A 22,357-nucleotide genomic window follows, 5' to 3' on the forward strand; every position below is an offset into this window, starting at 1 on the left:
TATTTATCCATTCCGAATATTGTGGCTGCTGATGGCCCAGCATCACTACACAGACTCTCAGTTGTAGCCATTCTGAATACCCCATATCACAATTGTAGTGTCAAACAATATGATCAGCAATGTCATCGGTCTGAAGTTAGAACTTTGTCTCCAAAGTGGCAGTGGCCATTCCTACTAATTAATTTATGCATTGATGCAGCAGCACAAGATGTGTTGAACGGGACTTGCTCAAGTATATTCTCCCTTTCTGTCAGTTCTTCCCTTGCCATTCAAGTCCTGCAGAACTTGATCACTCTCAGTGATGAACAATAAAGTCTACAGTATTTGTTTATGTGAGTTGATGTCTAATATTGTTTGCAAGCAACCTATAAAGAAACCTTGAGATTTTTTTGTTGTGTTGAAAAGGTGCAGGTAGCTCTTGATTGCAAGGTCCAGGGCCCAATGTTTGCAGAATTTCTTAGAAACATCTTAACCCCTGAAAAAATCATGCAAATATGTTGCTGTAGGTGTAATTTCATTGAAAGAAAGTCTTGCCCCATCCATTGATGTTAAAGCTTTCCAAACTGCAGAAAATATGGCAACCCGTTTACACACAGCAAGGTTCCAGAACAGCAGTTTACCAAATTAACCAGAGCATCAGTGTTTTTATTTATATTGGTTGAAGAGTAGATATTGGATGGGACATGAGGGAGAAACTCCCCTGTTCCTTTTTAAATACTCTTGAAATCTTCTACATCTATCCAAGAGGAGAGACGAAGACCCATCCCAAGTTCTACCTCCAGAAACAGCACCTCTGAGGTATAGCATCCATCAGCTGGAGGTCAGGATTACATAGAAAATATAGAAAAGAAACAGACGATGGTTCCACCCTTATATACTTGCCTAGCATCCCCTTAAATGCATCAACATTTTTTGCCTCAACCACTCCTGTGACATTGAGCTCCACATTCTCATTGACCTTTGGATAAAGAAGTTTTTTTTCTATATTCATAGAACAATACAGCACAATACAGGCCCTTTGGCCCACCATGTTGTGCTGACCTTTAAACCACACCGAAGACTGTCTAACCCCTTCCTCCCACATATCCCCCTATTTTAATTTCCTCCATATGCTTATCTAATAATCTCTTGAACTTGACCAAAGTACCTTCCTCCGCCACTACCCCAGGCAGCGCATTCCATGCACCAACCACTCTCTGGGTGAAAAACCTCCCTCTGATATCTCCCTTGAACTGCCCACCCATTACTTTAAAGCTATGCCCTCTTGTATTGAGCATTGGTGCCCTGGGAAAGAGGCGCTGGTTGTCCACTCTATCTATTCCTCTTAATATTTTGTATACCTCTATCATGTCTCCTTTCATCCTCCTTCTCTCCAAAGAGTAAAGCCCTAGCTCCTTTAGTCTCTCCTCATAATGCTTACTCTCTAAACCAGGCAGTATCCTGGTAAATCTCCTCTGCACCCTTTCCAATGCTTCCACAGCCTTCCTATAATGAGGCGACCAGAACTGGACACAGTAATCTAACTGTGGTCTAACCAGAGTTTTGTAAAGCTGCATCATTACTTCACAGGCTCTTAAACTCGATCCACAATTTATGAAAGCTAACGTCCCATAAGCTTTCTTAACTACCCTATCCACCTGTGAGGCAACTTTCAGTGATCTGTGGATATGAACCCCCAGATCCCTCTGCTCCTCCACACTGCCAGATCCTGCCATTAACCTTGTACTCTGCCTTGGAGTTTGTCCTTCCCTATTGGATTTCTTAAGTCTTAAACCCACAACTTTGATTGCAGGTGAGAATGCCACCTACTGAACTACTAATGATCAGCCAGTTGCTATCTACGATTGCTTTGAGCTCTGAACCAATTGCTCAGGATGAGGGAGATCTATCCCCAGAGATAAATTTCGTATGATTTCTGACTGGTAGCAATAATAACTCATTGCAAACATTTACTGCCTAATGCAGATGGATTCTAGCTCTTGTTTACAGATTTACAATCTGCTTTCTAATTGACACCGACATACTCAGAATGCATTCATATTAAAATTGGTCATTATCTATAGAAGGCTAAAACTGTTGTAGTTTGCCTTATGAGTGAATGATGCACAGAGTGTAAGATCAACTTAATCAAGATTCATATGTGGGTTTAAACTGACCATTCTTACCAACGGTAACACAAGCAAAGTGAGATACCTCATCTAAAAAGTTTCATGATGCATCGCAGCATCAGTTTAGAATTTATGTTGAAGTTCTCTGAACACCTTTTGAAAGAGAGTTGAGAACAGCATTCACTGAAGCACAGCTGAGGCTGGTGAAGTGACAGACCTGGCTCTTTCACTTGGCTGACAGCCAACTTCACTGCACATTTCAGGAATCTGTCCTTGCAAGAATGTCATTTACAAGCTCTCACTAAACAACCAGGGGCAGCAGGGTATAAGTAACTGGGATGAGGAGATACAAGACAAGAAGATAGTCCTGCAAAACCTTCTCAAGGAAATCAAAACCAGAGGGAGGAACTGTGAGTAGGTTGCTGCAGCAGAACATTGGTAAAGTTTCAAGTCATGCCACAAAAAGGAATGTGGGATTGACACTGTGCCAGCTCCCTTCTCCTCAGGGCTGGCAGTAAGTGACACAAGAAGCACAGACCTCACCAGGGCTGATGAGGTAACTTAGAGCAAGCTCTCCCATTTCTTCTTCATCCCTACTGGAAATAGAATAATAACAGATTGCAATTATATGGCACCTTTGATGTAGAAACATGTCCCAAATGGCTCTACAGGAAAATCTAACAAAACTGGCACTGAATCAAAGGTGGCAATATCAGGAATGTTGGCCAAAAATTGGTTAAAACAATTGGTTTTAAGGAAGAGCAAGATGCAGGAAGGTAGGTGGAAGGGAGTTCTGGCATTTAGCTAGGAAGTTTTTTGAGCCTTGCTTTTGAATGGTACATGTGTTTGAAGACCTTTTTCAATTACTCCATTTGTTTAAACTAGGCTAGTCATCATGCAATGTCAGCCAGATTTAGACAGAAGAAACAAGTGACAATCAGCAAATAGTGGGAAACTTTTATTAAATATTACAAGCACATTACACCACTTCAATATCCTCCCACCTTCAGGGTCACCTTTGATGTTTAATAACTTCAGGACATTTAGTCAATTACTTTGGCTCTTCTTCAGCTGTAATTGAGTTGACAAGGAATCCATAATTAACCCTTTAACTGTAATAATATTCAATACTAATCTGTTGACTGACAGGTTATGCTGCTTATTCTATTCATTATGACTGTAAAAGTTTTCGTTGCTCCTTTATACATTTAGATCACATACACAGACACTACTAGAAGGAATATATTCAGGCTTATAACTTCATGTTGATGAAAGGAACATCACAACAGGATCTAAACCTTCAGTCACACAGTACCCTCAGTCCAACAAAAATACAAGCAACAATTAACCTCTATGACAAAAATGGTTAAAGAAAGGCAAATCACCCAGACCCAAAGATTTCCATCCGAGGTACTAAAAGGTGAGGAAATTTGTCCAGATTCATTTGTCCAGATTCTCCAAAACTTCAGTGATTCAGAAATTATCCCCTTGGATGGGAAAATGCTAAAGCCATTAATTAGGAAGGCATGAAAATAAACAAATAAATTATCTTTTATCACTTATGGGAACTTAGTAAATATTTTCATTTTGGATCGAGTGACTGAGCATTTAGACAAATTTGAGAGCCTAAGTGAATGGATGGAGTTAAGGAACAGATCAGCTATTATTTATTCAATGGTTCTCAATCTAATTGCCAAAGTAGCTGTTCCTGTGGGTCTCACTATGTTACGAGGGCTGCATCCATCCAACTTACACTCTGTGTATCCATGTAAAAATTGCTTTGAATCTGTTATCATTTGAGTGTGTTGATTGGACTACATGTGACCCTGCAGGCTGAGTTGTGCACCTCTGATCTAATTCGATGGCAAGCATAAGGAGCCAAATGGCTTTAGCCTGTACTTAATTCTCCACTAGAGTCCATTCGCTCTGTCATTCTTTCATTTACTCCGTCACTCCACTCCAAAGATTCCTGGAAGGCTGTGGAGCCACCATACCTCATCCAAATGTTAATATAAGGTTTGAAACACTCTTCCATCAGAAGGGAACACTCTAAGCCAGCTGTTGTTATGTCTGCTGATTACTTAGCAGTGATAGATATCATAACCAAACTACAGAACAGGACAGCAATCTAATCCCAAAAGCCTGGCCGATTTGTATCTTCTTCACTTGCATTTATTTCTCATTTTGAGTACTGGGCAAGAGAAAGGGGGAAAAAAGTCCTATTTATGCGGTAAAATCACACAAAGGAGATTGATTTAATACCAGTAATCCAGTTCAATTCTCAGTGTTGCTTCATCTTTCATAATCCTCACTCAGGTCATCTCAGAATCTGAGTCTCCAGATGCAGAACTCTCCTCACAGCAGTCCTCTGCCTCAGAGAAAGAGGACAAGTAATGTAACCCCGAGACCCTCTGGTACTGTGAGAGACATGAGTTGGGGAAAAGCGACAGCTCCATGCAATTATTCCTCCGGTGCTCCTTTGAAGAGAAGCCCCACATTTCAGCCAGGGGAGAACACATCACACATCCCATGATGACAAAGGTTGCCTCGTGTGGCACAAAGAGTGTGTTGTGTGTGTTCCTCAGTTGCGTGTGAACAGAATGGGAAAATCCAGATGCTATAAAAGTTCAGGATGAAGGCTATGACTCATTCTTCTAAAGCTGAATCAGCAACAGATTCACTAGGGGTAGAATCCTTCAGTCAAGCACAAGACGATATCTGGAAAATACAAAGCGCAACATAAATAAGTGAATTAGAATCATGTTTGTGGTGTCAGATAAGTGATTCCAAAGAACAAAATCATCCAAAGAAAGAAGTGGCAATGATTGCAATTAGAATAATTAAATGCCCTTTAAAAATGAAAAAAAACCTGAAACTTATTGATAATAAATCTATCTCAATATAAACATTAAAATTACATTAAAATGTAAAATGTAGTAAAATGTTTCAAGGTGCTTCAGAGGCATGTTATCAGGTGTAATTTGTTACTTAAGAGATATTGGACCTGATTAAGATCAACCTGGCTCACTGCCCATGCAGGTTGCTCGTACTATTCCCATGGTGTCACTTAGTTTTTGCAGCCCTGCGGGTTTGATCCTAATGGAGTTCTTGTCGCAGCAAATACTGAATCAGAATCAGATTTATTATCACTGACATATGGCATGAAATTTGTTGTTTTGTGGCAGCAGTACAGTGCAAAGACATCAAAATCTATAAATTTCAAAAATAATTAGTGCAAAATAAAAGGAATTGTGAGGCAGTGTTCATGGCTCGTTCAGAAATCTGAGGGTGGAGGGGAAGAAGCTGTTCCACTAAGTATGGGTCTTCAGGCTCCTGTACCTCCTCCCTGACGGTAGTAACAAGAAGAGGGCATGTCCCGGATGGTGAGGGTCCTTAATGATGGATGCCACCTTCTTGAGGTGCTGCCTCTTGAAGATGTCCTCGATGGTGGGGAGGACCAAAACTCCTAAAGAAGACTCCTCAAACTCCTAAAGAAGTAGAGCTGCTGGCATGCCTTCTTCGTGATTGCATTAATGTGTTGGGCCTAGGATAGATCCTCTGAGATGTTGATGCCCAGGAATTTGAAGCTGCACATCCTTTCCACCGCTGACCCCTCAATGACTGGTGTGTGTTCTCCTGACCTCCCCTTCCTGAAGTCCACATTCAGTTCCTTGGTCTTGCTGACGTTGAGTGCAAAGTTGTTGTTGCATCACCACTCAACCAGCCGATCTATCTCATTCCTGTACGCCTTCTCATTGCCATCTGAGATTCTACCAACAATGGTAGGTCTGGCCTCAGGCAGGTCCTGAAGATCCGCCACAGATCACACAGGTGGCCTTTTGAATGCTCTCTGCTGTCAAAGGCCTTTGGGCTACTTTTAAATGATGATCAGAAACACTTAACAACAGCACAAAAAGATTCAAATAAAGTAATGATTTTTTGAAAAAAAATCAAAAAATAAATTTAAGATCAGTGCTAGAAAATAAAAATATTAAATGAAATAAAAAAAAACACTTGCACTCACCTTTTCAATCTAGGTTGTTAGTCCCATTTAAAGAAATGGAGTCACACCACAAGCACCAGCTATCCCTGGCATAAAGCTGAGGAGCCAGATGTGAAGTGCATCCACCCCTCAGCACAAGGTCCTCTGAGTCTGGACTAGTGCCGAGTTCAGTGGTGGCCTGGGTGGTTGAGGTACATTGACATCTTGCTCTTGATTTCCACATGACAATGCGCAGCCACAGGAGTTCACATGATCTGACCTGCACGTTGCAGTTTGTCAGCAATTCTTTTGTGGGACCACCCACCTAAAGATAAGCATCTTCTTGCTCATAAGGTCAGGTCACTAAAGAGGTTGGTTTTGAAAGAGAGGTTTAGGGAGATAATTCCAGGGTTCAGGGAACCACTGACTGAAAGTTCAGCTAAGAGTTGCAGAGCCCTGAAAGCAAGAATGTATAACAGATAGGATTGAAGGAGTGTGGAGATCTTGGAGGATTGTTGGGGTGGAAGAAGTTGCAATAATAGGGAAGCCATGAAGGGATTTGAAAACAATTTTAAAATCAAAACTTGCTCATTTCACCTATAGTTCCAGTCGTCAAACCAGGAATGAGTGAGGATCTGGTATCTTTGTATTCACCCAAACCCACATGGAAAGACCATCCTTGCTTTATGGTGAAATAAAATGATTAAAAAAAAATGTTTAAATGCAGGAAATACTCAGCAGATCAGGCAGCATTTGTGGGGAGAGGAAACAGAATTAATGTGTCAGGTCAATGAACTTTCACCAGTTCTTGTGAAGAACATCAACCCTGTTTCTCCCTCCTGACCCACTGACTACTTCTGTCATTCCTTGATTTATTTCAGATTCCCAGCATAGTTCTTCAACCTTAGTGGGAAATTTCAGAGTTGAGAAAGACCGGAATATATAAGTATTCACTAGGTTTTGGATAGATGAATGTCTTTGTACACCAGGTGGAAAGTACAACAAAAAGACACCGTCCAGTCATATTTAGGCTGGAAAGGCAATGATGCAGTGAGTAACGATGAGTAAATGGTGATAAGACTTTCAGCCCTAAGAATTACCCTCTAACCCTTTCTATTTCTCACTTTCCCCCCCTCCCGCCCTAAACCTTACTCCTAGCTGACTGAACCAGTAGAATGGACTACATGGTTGCTTCAGCTGAGATCAGAGAGCTTGGAACAAAACAAGGAGGCCAACTTCAACCCCGCTGTTCCACAAAGCACAGGCTGGTCTGCGTGCATCTGACCAGCTCTACAAGAAGCTCTGAACTCTGCAAACAATGCGAACAGACGTGCAGAACTGCAGTAGTGATCAGGAGAGAGCTGCCAGGTCCCTTTAAGGACTGAGAATGGTTATCAGGCAGGTGGAGAGGGTTTTGTTTCATATTTACCCCATACTGAAACCGCTCTAACACAGAGTAACTTCAGGGCTCATTCTGAAATAACAGCGAGCTCGGTTGCATTGCTTCCCTTACATCGGGGCAAAACAGCAGAAGGAAATTAAGAGTAATAAAAACGCACAGACAAAAAACTGTTTGTCAATAATCTTTCTGCGGAGAAAGAAATTGCCTCAAGGGGGAGTGGAGTGTGGAGAAATGAAACATTTTATTGCTGATAGATTATGCTTGGAGATTGTGAGTCCTGCCTTAAAGCCCCCTTTAAAAAGACAATTAATGGATTTCTGCGGCATATATCACAGCTGCTGTGATTTGCCTTGAAGCCTTTATTGCTTTAATATTTGGCAATTGCTCTGGCCATAATTATTGCAGCTGCTCAGGTAATTAAATTTCTTAATATTAATGTTACCCTTGCCAACCTTGGAAGGTGAAAAACCAATGAGGCCTCTTTATCACTTTCAAGACTATTCCTGACTGTCGGATGATAAGGATTGAGAGTGGTATCAATCAAATGGGGAGGGATTTACTTTTATGCATGTCTCTCTACTGAAACGACATTAATCCAGCATAATTTGATGGCTCAGCCTGATATAATAGTGGTTTGGGTTGCCAAACTTCCAGGATCGTCCTGGAGTTACCATGAGTTAAGGATGAAGCTCCTGGAAAATGCTGCAAGCAAACCCAGAGGAAATTTAAAAGCGCATGAGAAAAATAGTTGCCTTAACATTGTCCTTCAATGCTCTCTTTCATGTTCTTCCAGTACAGGGAGGTGGGAGGTCTTGTGATGAAACTGCCAGGAATACAAAAATTGTAACCTATATGGTGGAAGTCTGTGAGGTCAAAAAAAGCAAGCGAAAGTGGTTGGGATACTCCCTGCAATTCTCTTGGAGATGTTGCACAGTGAAGATCATGTCTACTGTGTCTCTAGATGAACAGAATTCATATTGCCATTCAGAGAGCAGCTCTTCAGCCACCAGGAGGGGAAGGAGATAGCAGGGAGGACCTCCATGTAGTTACTGCAGTTAAATTTGTCTCCTTTCTTGAAGATGGTCACAATTAGGGTGTCCTCTGAGGTTCCCAGACATGTAAGCTTCTTGCAGATGTGGGAGATGAGGTTACGAATTTGTGACTGAAGTTTCTCTCCATCAAGTTTTAGAACTTCAGCAGGATACTTTCTCATCCTGAAGCCTTGTATTTCATTTGGAAAATGGCCTTTTCAAAATAGAGTTAACGTTTCATTCCAAAGACCCTTCAGGATGTGTTGACTCAGTTTCTCTCTTCTCGATGCTGCCTAACCTGCTGAGTGTTTCCAGCATTTCTTGTTTTGTTTCAGCTTTCTAGCATCTGCAGTTTTTTGCTTCAATTACTGCTCTTCAAGAAAATGTTGTGAAGTTTAATGAATCCATGAGAGCCGAGAAGGGGCCTTGGTTTAACTTCTCATCTCCCACAATGGAACTCTCTCTCTGTACATGAGTAAAGCATCAGCCTCGGTTTTTTGCAGGTCCCTAGATTTGGGCTGATTCCATGGCAGACTTTACCCCTTCAGTCCCAGTTATACATGGAGGAAAGGTTGTCTTTATATAGTGCTTTTTTTGGGACATCCCAACATGTTTTACAACCAATAAAATGATTGTAGTCAATGAAATAATCTGACAAAAGGTCTTCAACCTGACACATTAACTCTGTTTCTCTTCCCACAGATGCAGCCTGACCTGCTGAATGTTTCTAGCATTTTCTGTTTTTTTTATTTTGGATTTCCAGCATTTGCATTTTTTAAAAATTTTCAACTAATTGTAAAATACTGAATGGTATATTGTAGGAAAAGCAGCAACCAACTTGCTCATAGCAAGTTCCACAAACAGAAATGTGATCATAGCAACCAGATAACCTGCTCTAGTGATGGGAATTACAGGATAATATTGGCCAGGACACTCACCTGACACAGGTTGAATTAGTGTCTTGGGGTCATTTATATCAATTGGGTCACCAGAGGGGGCCTCAAAAGATGGCACTTCTGACAAAGCGGCACCCATCAATCTTGCACTGTGGACCATCACCAGGAGTGAGGCTTGAATCCACTCCTCTTGGACCTAGAGCAAGAGTGCTCCAAACAGAGTCATGGCTGACAAAGCCAAGTCTGAAAATGGAAAGAACAGCAACAATATTCTAACGCTGCAACAGTCAGCTTCCAAAGCACAAGTCGCCACTGCGCTGCATTGAAGGCATGATCTCAGATAATCACTGTTGTTCACCCAGTTCTCTGTAGACACTTGATTCATCAGCTGATTATCTCTGGATGTCACCTTGGGGAAAACACCATTTGGAGAACTCAGTAATGAGTATTACTCAGACTTAAAGGAGACTTTCAGCTGCAACCTTCACGAGGCTCCCGGGCACTACAAGCATTGAACAATGTGGTGACATCATTGGCTGTTCCATCCGAGGAGTTGGGGCTTTCCTGGAGATTCCCAGGCTCATCCCCTCAGCCACTGTTAGTTTTACAGGAAAATCAATATCGCAGATCACATGAGCTATTGTAACCCCAGCTCCACAGATCCACGCATTAACCTGCCTCTTCGTTGAGTTTATGCCCCTTGCTCACCAAATAATGGGCATAATTTTACTTCTGTAAATTCACTCAAACCCTTGCAAATCCTGAAGACTGTGATTAGGTCACAACCAGAACCTTCTCTGTTCCAGCCACAGGTTTAATATTTCACCTCATAATTACTTTCAGCAAGCACTGAACCCATCTTAACAAGTACAAGTTGCATCTTTTCTATAAAGTTGTAGAATTCTACAGCAAAGAAGAGGCCATTTGGCTCATCATATCTCTGCCAGGTCTTTCAATGAGCTATCTTATTAATTCCATTCCCTTGTCCTTAATCCTGAGGTATCCATATTTTTGCTTTGCAAGCATGTATACAATTCCCTTTGAATGTTTCTGCTTCCATTGCCTTTAGGAAGAGAATTCCAGAACATAGCAGCCAACTGCAAATAAATAATTTTTGTCTTCCTACAGTCTCATTAACCTGTGTCTGATGGTTACTGACCCTCCCACTGTTAGAAACAGATTTTCTTTATTATTACAATCCTTTAAAATTTTTGAACACCATTGTTTGACCCCCTCTGCTCAAAGGATAAAAAAATCTCTGGCTTCACTAGTCTCTTGTCACAACTGAATTCCCTCATTCCAGGGTCCCATTCACAATTAATTTCAAAGTATCTCTTCAAGAGGGACACAAGAGACTGCAGGTTCTGGAATCTGGAGCAACGAGGCAAGCTGCTGGAGGAACTCAGTGGGTCACACACAGTGTCTGTGGAGGGAAATAGACAGTCAATGTTTTGGGTGCAGGTCAAGACCGTTCATCTGGACTGACCTTGAGACAAATAGGGCACCAAAATATTCAGTGAGAAGAATGAGTATCTTTGTCAGATATCTTGTTCAAATTGTTTTTCAAAGCTAATAACTATAAACTTTCTTTTGAGTTTTTCCTGTTGACACATTATTGCCTTTGGCTTCTGAATATAAAAGATATTAAAAAGGCACTGACAATTGACTATTAATCTCTCGGGAGGCTTTCTGTTGAACCTCGGTATTTTTCCAGAAAGCTTACAGCTATTACTAGGGTAGTTTTGACAAAGAAATAAATGATTTGTGGCAGCAAGTCTATGTTCACAGATGTACTTGCTGTGTCTGAAGATCCAATCTGTATTCCCTCCATTCTTCGGGCTGAAGTAATGGGAGTAATCAGCTACTGAGACAGACCATGTGACCAACTGGACTAATGTGATGCTGCCATTGGCCGAGCCTGCTCCTAACCAAAAAAAAAACAAACTGCTGGAGGAACTCAACGGGTCAGGCAGCATCTGTGGAGGCAAAGGGATAGTCGATGTTTCAGGCCAAGACCCTGCATTAGGGTCAGAAACATCAACTATTCCTTTGCCTTCATAGATGCTGCTTGACCTGCTCACTTTGCTTTTTGCTCCAGATTCCAGTATCTGCAGTCTCTTGTGTCTCCATTTTACCCTTTGATACCTACAGGGTGGAATGATGGTGCAGATGCTCTGATTAACCAACAGGCTGCTAATGTAATGGTGGAAGTGTTAGCAAGTTAATATGGCTCGAACTGCAAGTAGCTCAGGAATCGATTTCCTATTTTGTACAAACAATCCAGTAAACCTACCCTACTTTTCTTGCCTGTTCACACTTACAGTTAACAACTCTTCTTAGTGCCAAAAGGAGAAATCATTCAGCTGATCTTCAATTAGTTGGCACTTCGAATTTATTTTCAGCTCCATGCTTGCCCTGTATCAGTTATTTTGCATGTGTAGGAAATCTAATTGACAAATTGCTGCTTCTGATACATGTGGCGGCACCTAGACAGACACCAGTAAAAGAAATGTCCATTAGCTTTACGCTCTGCTGAAAGCTCTACCAGTGATGTTTACCCCAGGCAAGGAGAGTCCCAATTATAGGCTCTTCCCTACGTTTGTAGACAGCAGGATGCTTTTTAGCAGCTTGATACTTTTAATAAAGTGCCTGGTGTATTTGTTAAAACGTTAAACAGAAAATAATGGAAATACTGAGCAAGTCAGACAGAATCTGTGGAGAAAGAAACAGGTAATGTTCCAGGTCAAAGATTTTTGAAACATTAACTCTAACCATCACAGATGCTGCCTGATCTGCTGAACATTTCCGCCATTTTTTTGCTTTTGTTCACATTTCCAACATATGCAGTATTTTGCTTTGGGCCTGGTGTACTTTTCTTTTTCTCTCTCTTTTCTTCTTTCTTTTCTCCTTCTTTCTCTCTTCTGTTACCCTCTTTCTCTTACTTCCTTCACTGCAGTGTCTGTGTCACTCTTGATGTGAGGTCCCAGCTCTCCAGCCACGGTACACCAGAATTCAGCTGCCTGGTTCCTATTACGATACCAAGTTAATCCACTCTTGAAGTCAAAAGAAACATTGTGCAACAGTTTCTTCTCCTTCAGAAAGAAAATGGTAGGGGACACAAAACTGTGGGCTCTAGCACAGAAATATATGCACCTCCACTGACAGAGGAGCTGTTTTGATCAAGAATTTAAAACATGGACTTGTCTATTTTCTCAGATTAACAGGAAAGGCCCCACAGCACTAATGTGATGAACAGCAGGAGTGCTCATCCCCTGTTGGCCAAAATTTAACACTTGAGCAACATCTTTATAAAAACAGCCTATCTAATCGTCACCATATTTCAGATGGTGAGAGATTGCTTTATGGAAACTGTCTACAGTTTTCACACTACCACAGTGCCAAAACTTTATTGGCAGTGAAGTGGATGAGGATATTATAGAAAGCAACATTTGCTTCAACAAGCAACATTCAATTTTTGCTCATTGTACATTACGCAACAGCATTGTGACATGTGCCTCAGTCACTGTGCAATGCTGAACCAAAAGTAAATTACCTGCCAGTTATGTTTCAGAAAGTGATCTGAATTTGGTGGTGAACTGTTTTAGGGAGCTTTGCATAGTATCATTGTCAATCTATTCACATGGGATTTTCTTAATCTTTTCACATACGTGAAAGATTATTGCTACACGCAATGTGGTTTGTTTAGGTCTGATCTCAGGACACTATGCAATCCTCTAATCCCAAATGTAATCCATTTGGGATGTTGCCTTCCATGTCCTCATCCCTCCAACTGTTCCAGTATATTTTGTATGTGAACATGACAGCTTTTTATGTTGGCCCTTGCTCAAGAAGCCTTTGTTCCTCTGTTCTCACCACTTTTCTTAAATTAGCTTTGCACTTACGTTTTATGGTTTCACAAAGTAAATTCCAATAGATAATAGTTGTCTTAAATGAATACCAGAATTTCGGCTATTCTGTTAATGCAAGTGACATCTCCACTTGTGAATTCTAACGCCACTGCACATTCATGGCTGTTGTTCACTCTGAATAATACAATATACAGCGAGATTTGAAACCAGCACATCAATTTACAACATTAATTCAACACCAAAGGATTTTAATGTCTGGTTACAACCATTATGAAGTTCAAACGCTCAGGATTTCCAGGGACCAGATTTTAGTTCCCAAAACATTGTGTTTCCATTCTCAGTAGATTGTGTGTCAGCTGCAGCTCTCCAGACAGGACTCTCATCTCCTGGTTAGAAGCCCAGGGTTTTAAGTTCCATTTCAGAGACTTGAGCATAAAATGAAGGCTACTCAGCTCAGCCAATCGTTAGGCTCAGGCAATAGTTCCCAAAATGGCTCACCCTCTGTTTAGTTCAGTAGATACTGTGAATTGATACCACACGTAGATTACAAAGGATCAGAACCAATCACTGGTTCATGCATCATCCAAAGTTTTGCTGCTGGTGTCCTAACTTGTATCATCCATACACTCATCACCCCCTTTGCTTATTGACCAATAGTGACTGTTCAATTGCAAAATGGTCACCTTTGTTTAAATACCTCAGTGGTCTCATCACTTCCCATCTCCATAACCTCCAGCCTTACAGCTTCCTGAGATCTCTGCACTTGTCCAACTTTGGCCTTTCGGGAACATCCTACCACCTTTGGTGACTGTACCTTCATTAGTCAAAGTCCCAATCTCTAGAAATCCCCCACCCAAAGCTCCCCACCCCTTCAGCAATAAATAGCACTGCTTTGAACTGCTTTGACCCAGTTTTAAAAGCACTCTCATAATGAATCCTTCTTTGATTCAATGTCAGTTTTTGTTTGACTATGCTGCTCTGAAGCATCTTGGGATGTTCACTCTACAAAAAGGGATTATATTAATGCACGTGGTTGCTTGGGGTTGGAGGATCATAGCTTGTGCTTAGGTGCTACCAAAGGGTTCAGAATCTGTGGGACAGGGAAGGGAAGAAATATTTTCCTCAACCCTGTACTGGGCCAGCACTTGGAATCGTGCATGTTCAGTCACTTGTGTTGGGGGAATCAAAAACTAGAGGGCCTAGACTTAAGAAGGGAGGGGAATGATTTAAGGGCAAATTCTTCACGCAGAGGACGCTGCATATATGAAATGAGCTGCCAGAAGAAGCAGGTACAATAACAGCATTTAAAAGACATTTGGACAAGTACATGGATAGGAAAGATTTAGAGGGATATGGGTCAAACGAGGGCATGGGACTAGCTTAGATGGGCATCTTGGTTGGCATGGACAAGTTGGGTCTGTTTCCGATCTGTATTACTCTATGACTGTGAAGTTCTCCTTTGTTTATTTGGGTCATGTGGGCACTCACTATCCTGAGCCCCTTAGTGCAAGATATCAATGAGCTACAGGTTACTGTGGAACTGTGGAGACCCCTCCTTCAGGAGACCAAACTGTGTAAATGGGAACCAATTTGAATTCCACTATGATAATATTGTACTGAAACTCTCAATCACTTGCATCTTACTCACTCCCACATTATTCTTTTACGATAAAACCAGATTTTCCTTCTAAATAAAAATAAGCAAACCACAGACTGGCCTCCATGTCCTCCAAAACATGCCTTGAAATAGATTTTAGGGAGTAACGCAGTAAAAGCACTGTAATCACAGTGAACTAGCTGCATCTTAATCTGTGGCTGGCAGTTCTGTATGTGCAGCATTGGTTTAAAGCCATTGTCATCCTGCACAGATTGGAAGCCTTGTTTTTAAATTGAGGCAAACCAGGGAATGCTTTGTCATTGCACATTACAGCAAAACATTTTTTACTTAAAGACCTTTTAAAGAGATATACTCAAGTACAAATGATATCATTTAAGATAAAATATTTAAATATGATTAGACTGATTGTATTGCCTGGAACAGATGCAATCCTCTTTAACGATTTTTCAGTCAAATGATGTGGGAAAGTTTATCACCAATGAATCTGAGAGCTTTGCAACATAATACACCTTGTTCATCGCTGGCTTTCAGTTTTAGACACACATTTATATAAAATGCAAGTCACAGTTTGGAATGCAACGAGTTACATGTTTAGAATTCTATTCTAAATGAATAATTGAAAAGGATCTCTCAGGATTTCTTTAATGTGCATCTTTCATGCACAGCGCTTAAATGGGCTTTGTCACAGACAATGTTCCCCTTCAAAGCACAATATAAAATCCAGCCATGGATTTAAAGAGGATTTTAGTTCACCGACCTGAAACTGTACATTGAAGATTCTCCGGGACACAGATATAACTGAAAGCAATACAATTAATGTGCACTTACCTGTGCTGTAGGAATGTGAGTGCGAGAAACATCCATTGCCTTTCCATCTACGTTGGTCACTGGCTCACTCACGCTCGAAGTGGATCCTTCAGATTTCACCCCACCTTCGCTTTAGTTTTACCTAATTGGATCTGAGCTATCGTTGAGGTGAGGTTGGCGTAGCAGAGCGAGGCATGGCTATCCCGGTCACCCCGGCAGCTCGTTCTCCTGGGACTGACGGGAGTACAGAGGAGACCAGAGTTAACCCTTGCTTGGGCAGTGTTGCGAATTGTGGTGAAGCCAGACCTCGGGCAAGCTGAGTGGGAGGGAGATCTTGCCTTAACTGGAATGAGGCCGCTCGTGTTCAGTGCACATCCCGCGGGAGTGGATGGAATCTACAGGTCGTCATGATCAATTAAATCACCGTGTGGGACAACAACTCAGAAAGACCACATAGGCAGCGGGGAAATAAAACAGAGACACAAGAGACTGCAGATGCTGAAAATCTTAAGCAACACACAAGAAGCTGGAGGATTCAGCGGGTCAGGCAGCATCTGGGGGGGGGGGGGGGGGTGGACAGTCGACCTTTCGGGTGGAGACCCTTATTTTCCGGGGAGGGACGGGGTGGGGGTGGAGTGGTGTCCTGACCGCTGGGCAGTAAGAGATGGCTGGGCAGGTGGCTTTACAAAGATAAACGGCAAGGAAAACATGAGGAGTTAATGCAGTGCTTGGAATTGACCGGGCAATAAAGCATGCAAAGATTGCACTCAAAGTCACCAAACACCTACTGCACGCAATTGTGCACACTTACGCAAGCAGCTACATATGTTTTCAGTTTAAAAGAGGGCAAATTAACAAATTACTTCTCACGGCTTTGTTTTTCACTCTGTATCCTGTCTGTGCCAGATGGACATTCAGTCAGATTGTTTACTCACGTAAAGGTCAACAGAATGCAGGGTTCAGAAAGGAGAGCGAGAGCTTAATTTCCATAAGCACTTCACAGGCAAAAACAGCAAGCCACGGAGGCTGTAGTGTGGAAGGGGCAGAGGTCAGGGGCTGGAAACTCAGCTGCCAACTGTGTGCAGGGAAGGAAAACTGTTGGATCAGTATCCTTCTCATTAGGACTGCTCTTTCGGAAGGTGAATTTAATGTAATTACCACGCGCTTTGCACGAAAACCTAATTTCTCTTCTCTTGGCAGAATACCTAATTCCTTCACTTTACAAATCAGCGGTTAGAATATTGTATGCAGTTCTGGCCAACACAGTGGAAGGTCTGTGACTGCACTGGAGAGAGTCCAGAGGATATTCACTCGGACGGTGTCTGGATTGGAGGACTTTAATTATGTGGTGAGATTGGATAGGCTGCGTTTGTTTTCACGAAGGAGGCTGAGAGGTGACCTGACAGAGGGATATAACATTGTCAGAGACAAAGACAGGGTAGATAGTCAGAATCTTTTTCACGCGGTAGGGGGATCAAAAACAAGAGGGTGTTGCTTTAAGGCGAGAGGAAGGAGTTTTAAAGGGGATCGAGGGAATTTTTTTCATAGAGTGGCTGATATGTGGAACTCGCTACCGGTGGAGGAGATGGAGTCAGATACAATCACTATGCGAAGCATTTAGGCAGGCACTTGAGTAGGCAGTAGGAGGTATGCAGACCTACTGAAGGCAAATGAGATTAGTGTAGATGGGCAAAAAGGTCGGCATGGAGACGATGTGCTGTACAACTCCATGACTCCAACCATGGCTGCTCTCTAAAACTACTTCATTGACTGGTTTCTGACTGAAGCTCCTCACTGCTAAGTCTGTGAACTTGGGTGGGGATGTGGTCTGCTCCCAAGGCTTTGTCTTTTAGTTGGCATATTGCCTTTTGGTTTCTTGTTGGTCAGGAATGGTGACAAGGATGGACTGAATGGGCCGCTGTGGGATGAAGTCAAGGGTGCGCACGTCAAGGACAGAGTCACGTTTCAAGAGGTCTTCCAAGTGTTCCAGTGGGCCTGGACTGCTTTCCTATCCCTGGTAAATTCACCCCTCCTTCAGGTGCCCTTAAAGCTGTTTCTTTCCCCTTGAATGCTGGAGCTTCCAATCCAGAAACGCCTTAAACTTGTACATAATTATCTCCCGGTCATTCTCATCAAACCAGTCCTGGTTCTGCTCGGTAGTGAAGCTAAGAGTCTCTTCACAAGTGACAATTATGGTGAACTTCAGGTCAGCCCATTCGCTGTGGTCACCCTGTGGCTCCTGTTGGCTGGGATTCTCAGATGATGTCTGTGAGGCATTGCCATGATGGCACTGATAATGCAGACATCCTTACAGCCTCTCACTCAGGTGCCAGTGCCTGCACTGAGAGCGTAGTCGTGAAGTTTTGTGCTTGTCTCACTGCTGAAACAGGCTGCTAGTTACGACAACACTGGGCTCCAAGCTACAGCAAGCTGACCACACTTGTGTTTCCACCTTGTCCAGGCTGAGCTCCAAGTCATCATCAGTTCATGGACGGGCCTTAAATTAATTATCGACAAAACAAAGGCCCCTCCAACAATAAGGTTTCCTGACGTTCACCACCCTTCAACAATAAAGGTTCATGGTGAAATTCTGGAAAACATGGACTACATCCCTCATTTCAGAGTCACCTCTCAGCCAAGGAAGACATCAATGATGAAGTTCACCTTTAGTGACTGAGGAAATGGGTGTATGAATAACAAGGCCTCACACCTGGCACAGACCTCATGGTCTGTTGGGCAGCAGAGATCCCTACCCTCCTATATGCTTCTGAAACTTGGACTACCTATAGAAGGCACCTCAAGTTACTGGAAAGACACCACTAGCAGGGATGTTACTGTGTTGGAAGCTGTCGAGAGGAGGTTTACCTGACAAACACCGGAAAGGGCAGGTTGTCTTTGGAAGAAAGGTTGAACAGACTTTTCTTGCATCTGCTGGAGTTTCAAAGGGGAACAATCGTCACACATAAGATCCTGTGGGTTCTCGATAAGGTGGATCAGGGGAGGGATTTCTACTTGTGGGGAAATCTGTAAGTAGGGATCACTAAAAATAAAGGTTCGCCCATTTAAGGCAGAGATAATGTGAACTTTGTTGAGAGTCTTTGAATACTTGAGAATCTCAATAAGCAAGTGGGTTAAAGGTTACCATGGGTAGATGGCAATACAAAACTAAGGTTACAATCAGATCAGCTGCAATTTTATTAGATGGCTGAGTAGACTCGAGGGGCTGAGTGGCCTATTCCCACTCCTACTCCTAATTCACACGTGTGTAAGTTTTACCGTGACTGCCTTTGCAACATTTTTGAAATCCACTGGAAGAATATGCAGGTAAACATCGGTGTTCTTTCCCAGACCAGTGCCTCCATCATCGAGGCCCCAATTACACTCAGTTCCCTCCTTTGGGCAGGCCACATCATTTGCCTGGCTGAGACCCAGACTGCTGAACCAGATACCCGGTTCTGAGCTCTGTAATGGGAAGATACCAGCAGGTGGCCAGAGGAAAACATTCAGGATGTTCCCATAGCCTCCATGTAAAAATGCAGCATGCCCACTGACTCCTGGGGTCACTGGCCCATGCTCCCTCAAAGTGGACTAGCAGCACTTGGATGACATTGAGAAACTCACGTCCGACTGTCAGGAGCAGACAGAAGCCCAGAGTAAATGGTGGAAGGAGCCACAGCGATCCAAAACTGCCCACCACCCATCCCGCCAGGCACTTCCTGCCCCATCAATGGAACCATCTGTGGCTCTCATTTCAATCTCATCAGAAGGCACAAGGCCAAAGCAGAAGTGGATCATCCTCAATCCCAAGGGACCACTTCCAAAGATTTCACTGTTGAAAATGGTTTGAGCATGAAAGCTGTGGTATAAATATAAATTCTACATTTAATAAACATATTGGCACAGGCACAATAGGCCAAGCAGAGCCCTTCAGTGCAGTAACACCCATGATAAATCCTACTGACACTCTCACACATGCATACATACACCCACATGCTTTGCACTCTATCTCTGAGTCACATCTTCCCCCCAACCACCAATAAAGCTTTGATGAGTCGTAGTAAAAGGTGCATTTGCAATTTTTATTTTCTTTCTGAGAAGCAGGAGCCTTGCTGAATATAAACAACTTAATCAGATAAAGTCTGGTTAAGTATGGGCCTCCAAAAGTAAACTCAGAGGGCAAATCTAGTATCCGGTGAGGAAATGAGATCTGGACCAGACATGCCTGAGGTTCAACCTCAGCCTGTTCTGAGCTGCATACCTAATATCAGCCAAAGGACTGCAGATGCCTAAGTAATCAAGGAGTGGGAAGGGTAAATATCAGCTAAGGCTTGCATCCTGATCACTGGCTGATATAGGAAAGATTATTTATCTGGATATTGGATGAGGACAAAGTGAGGCCTGACTCTGATAATCAACCTACCGACACTCTTTCCTGCTGACATGCAGAGACTCAGAGTAGAAATGGGCACAAATCAGGGTGGTTTAGGACTTGGATTAAATAAGAACAGAAATTTGTGGAAAATACTCACTAGATCAGGTAGCAGCTGTGGAGAGAGAAGCAGAGTTAACATTTCAGGTGACATCCTCTCATCAGGCCTGAAGAATGATCATCAACCTGAAACATTAACACTGTTTTTCTCTCCACTGATGCTGCCTGACCTGCTGACTGTTTTCACCATTTTGTGTTTTTAACTTCAGATTTTCAGCATGTTCAGTACAGGACTAGCCACCCATTGTACTTAGCACCCAAGATTCAGTTCTATTACATATTGTAGAATGGACCTATCAGGATCTGCACACATTGGTGCCCAATCCAATTCTGCTCACTTTGTGCCATCACCAAGGTGAGGAATCTGAGAATTAGAGCTGCATGTGGAACTGTGCCCCGGCTAAATTTAAAACATTTTGAAAAGGGACGCAGGATTAAAGATTATCAATCCAGATAGAAGATCAAATATTTTGCAGGTTACAATAATTCCTCTGCTGTTTGACCACGTACTTGAATCACCCATCACTGTTTTGAACAGTTTCTAAAGTTCGGCACTGTCTTCCTCTGCACATTACATGGAATCCCAAGTTGGTGATTATCCAGTTTCCTCTAAAATTAAGCTAGTGGTGCAATGGATGAAGAGTCTTCACTGATTTATTGTCCCTTTAAGTCATAGGTTTGCAGGGACCTGCAGGTTTAGCCTTACATAACTCATGGTCTGTCCAATCACCTTTTTAACTTTAGAATGGCTCCTCCACTAGTCCACTAAGATTCACTTACTCATTGAGACACATCTATCCAAAATTAGAACACAGCATTCCCACTGCATCCATATTTTTCAAGTCTCTGCTAACACACCTTGTTGTACAGGATAAAGGGGATAGATATCCTTCAGTGTGAAATCCATCTTTCACCCGTGGCCCCCCAGGATCTTTCTCATGACCCTTTCCTTTCTCTACTTCACTGATCCTGTTCCAGTGCATTCTCCTCTGAACCTTCCTCTCCTGCTTTCTAAGCTGCAAATTTTTCTCCTCCATCTTCTCACTGTGTTGAAGTTAATGCTCTTCACCAGCTTCCACTCTTCTTTAGAATTCAAACCTGAAACTTGTTACCTGCACCCACCTTCCTTCCTGCCACAGAGTTCAGGGTGTGTAAGTAAGTGCTTTGCATCACCCGGTCACTGTTTTGTGACTGATTCACCAGCACAGCAGCAGTCCAACTGACCTACATCAGTGTTTGAGAACCACAGACCTCCTTCCGCCCACTCTAACATTCTCCTATTTCACCCTCACATTTTTACCCAGCTTTACTTCACTTTATCGGTGCCATTTGTCCCCAACTACTGCTTGTAATAGTCAGCTCTACATTTTAACCACTTTTCTGGGAAAAATACCCAAGATTTTTTCTAGGAATTTATTTTTATCACTATGGACTCTAGTTCTGGTTCCCTAGCAAAAGCTTGAAAAACACGTACCACCAGTGTTACGGACTCAGTGATTGTCTTTCCCGATGGTTAAATGGGACAACATGTTTCTGTACTAATCTGATAGTCTGTAGTTGTGTAGCATGATAATCATTAACATTACTAACTGTATGTGCGGTTAAATTTTTCTTGGGAAAATTTTTTTTAGGTGGGAGGTGTTACGGACTCAGTGAAAGTCCCTTTAAGATAGAGAATGTGTGTGTATGTGTGTGTTGGGGCGTGCTTACGTCAATAGAAGATAAAGGACGTAATCACGTTGTTGAAGAAAGTCAGAAGGAGAGAGAGAGAGAAGGGAGAGAGACACCAGCCTGCTTGTTTTCTCTATCGATGGATGAGAAACTATAACTGTGTCTGCCACTGAAATCCATGTATGGAAGTTGGTAAGTAATCCGGTGGAGTTCACTTTGTTTGCTGACCTGTAGAAGGAAACAGGTATTTGTGTGGACAACCACGATTCGGATGCTTTTCGGGGCGAGGAAGTCACTATCGAGTAAACACTGAAGTGTCGCTGGGGTTCCATCGTGGAACATTTGGATTTCGTATTTACTACTCTCTATGCTTCTCTACGTCTACGTTTATCTTCAGACAACGGTGGTTGTTGAAGAAGCCCTTGCTCATGTTTCACCTTATGGCTTGCGGAACTGAACTTTAAGAACCATTCCGGAACTTGGA

The 22,357-nt window shown here is 42.5% G+C and overlaps 1 long non-coding RNA gene across 1 annotated transcript; it reads right to left on the reverse strand.

Moving 5' to 3' along the window:
• Positions 1-3,096: 3,096 nt before the first annotated feature.
• LOC127582167 (uncharacterized) lies at positions 3,097-16,979 on the reverse strand. The gene is made up of 3 exons (XR_007958062.1): positions 16,872-16,979; positions 15,735-15,947; positions 3,097-4,826 (listed from the first exon to the last, which is right to left on the reverse strand). It is a non-coding gene; the product is annotated as an uncharacterized LOC127582167 (long non-coding RNA).
• Positions 16,980-22,357: the final 5,378 nt, after the last annotated feature.

Source organism: Pristis pectinata, chromosome 23 (assembly GCF_009764475.1).
Source record: "Pristis pectinata isolate sPriPec2 chromosome 23, sPriPec2.1.pri, whole genome shotgun sequence".
NCBI classification, from domain to species: Eukaryota; Metazoa; Chordata; class Chondrichthyes; order Rhinopristiformes; family Pristidae; genus Pristis; species Pristis pectinata.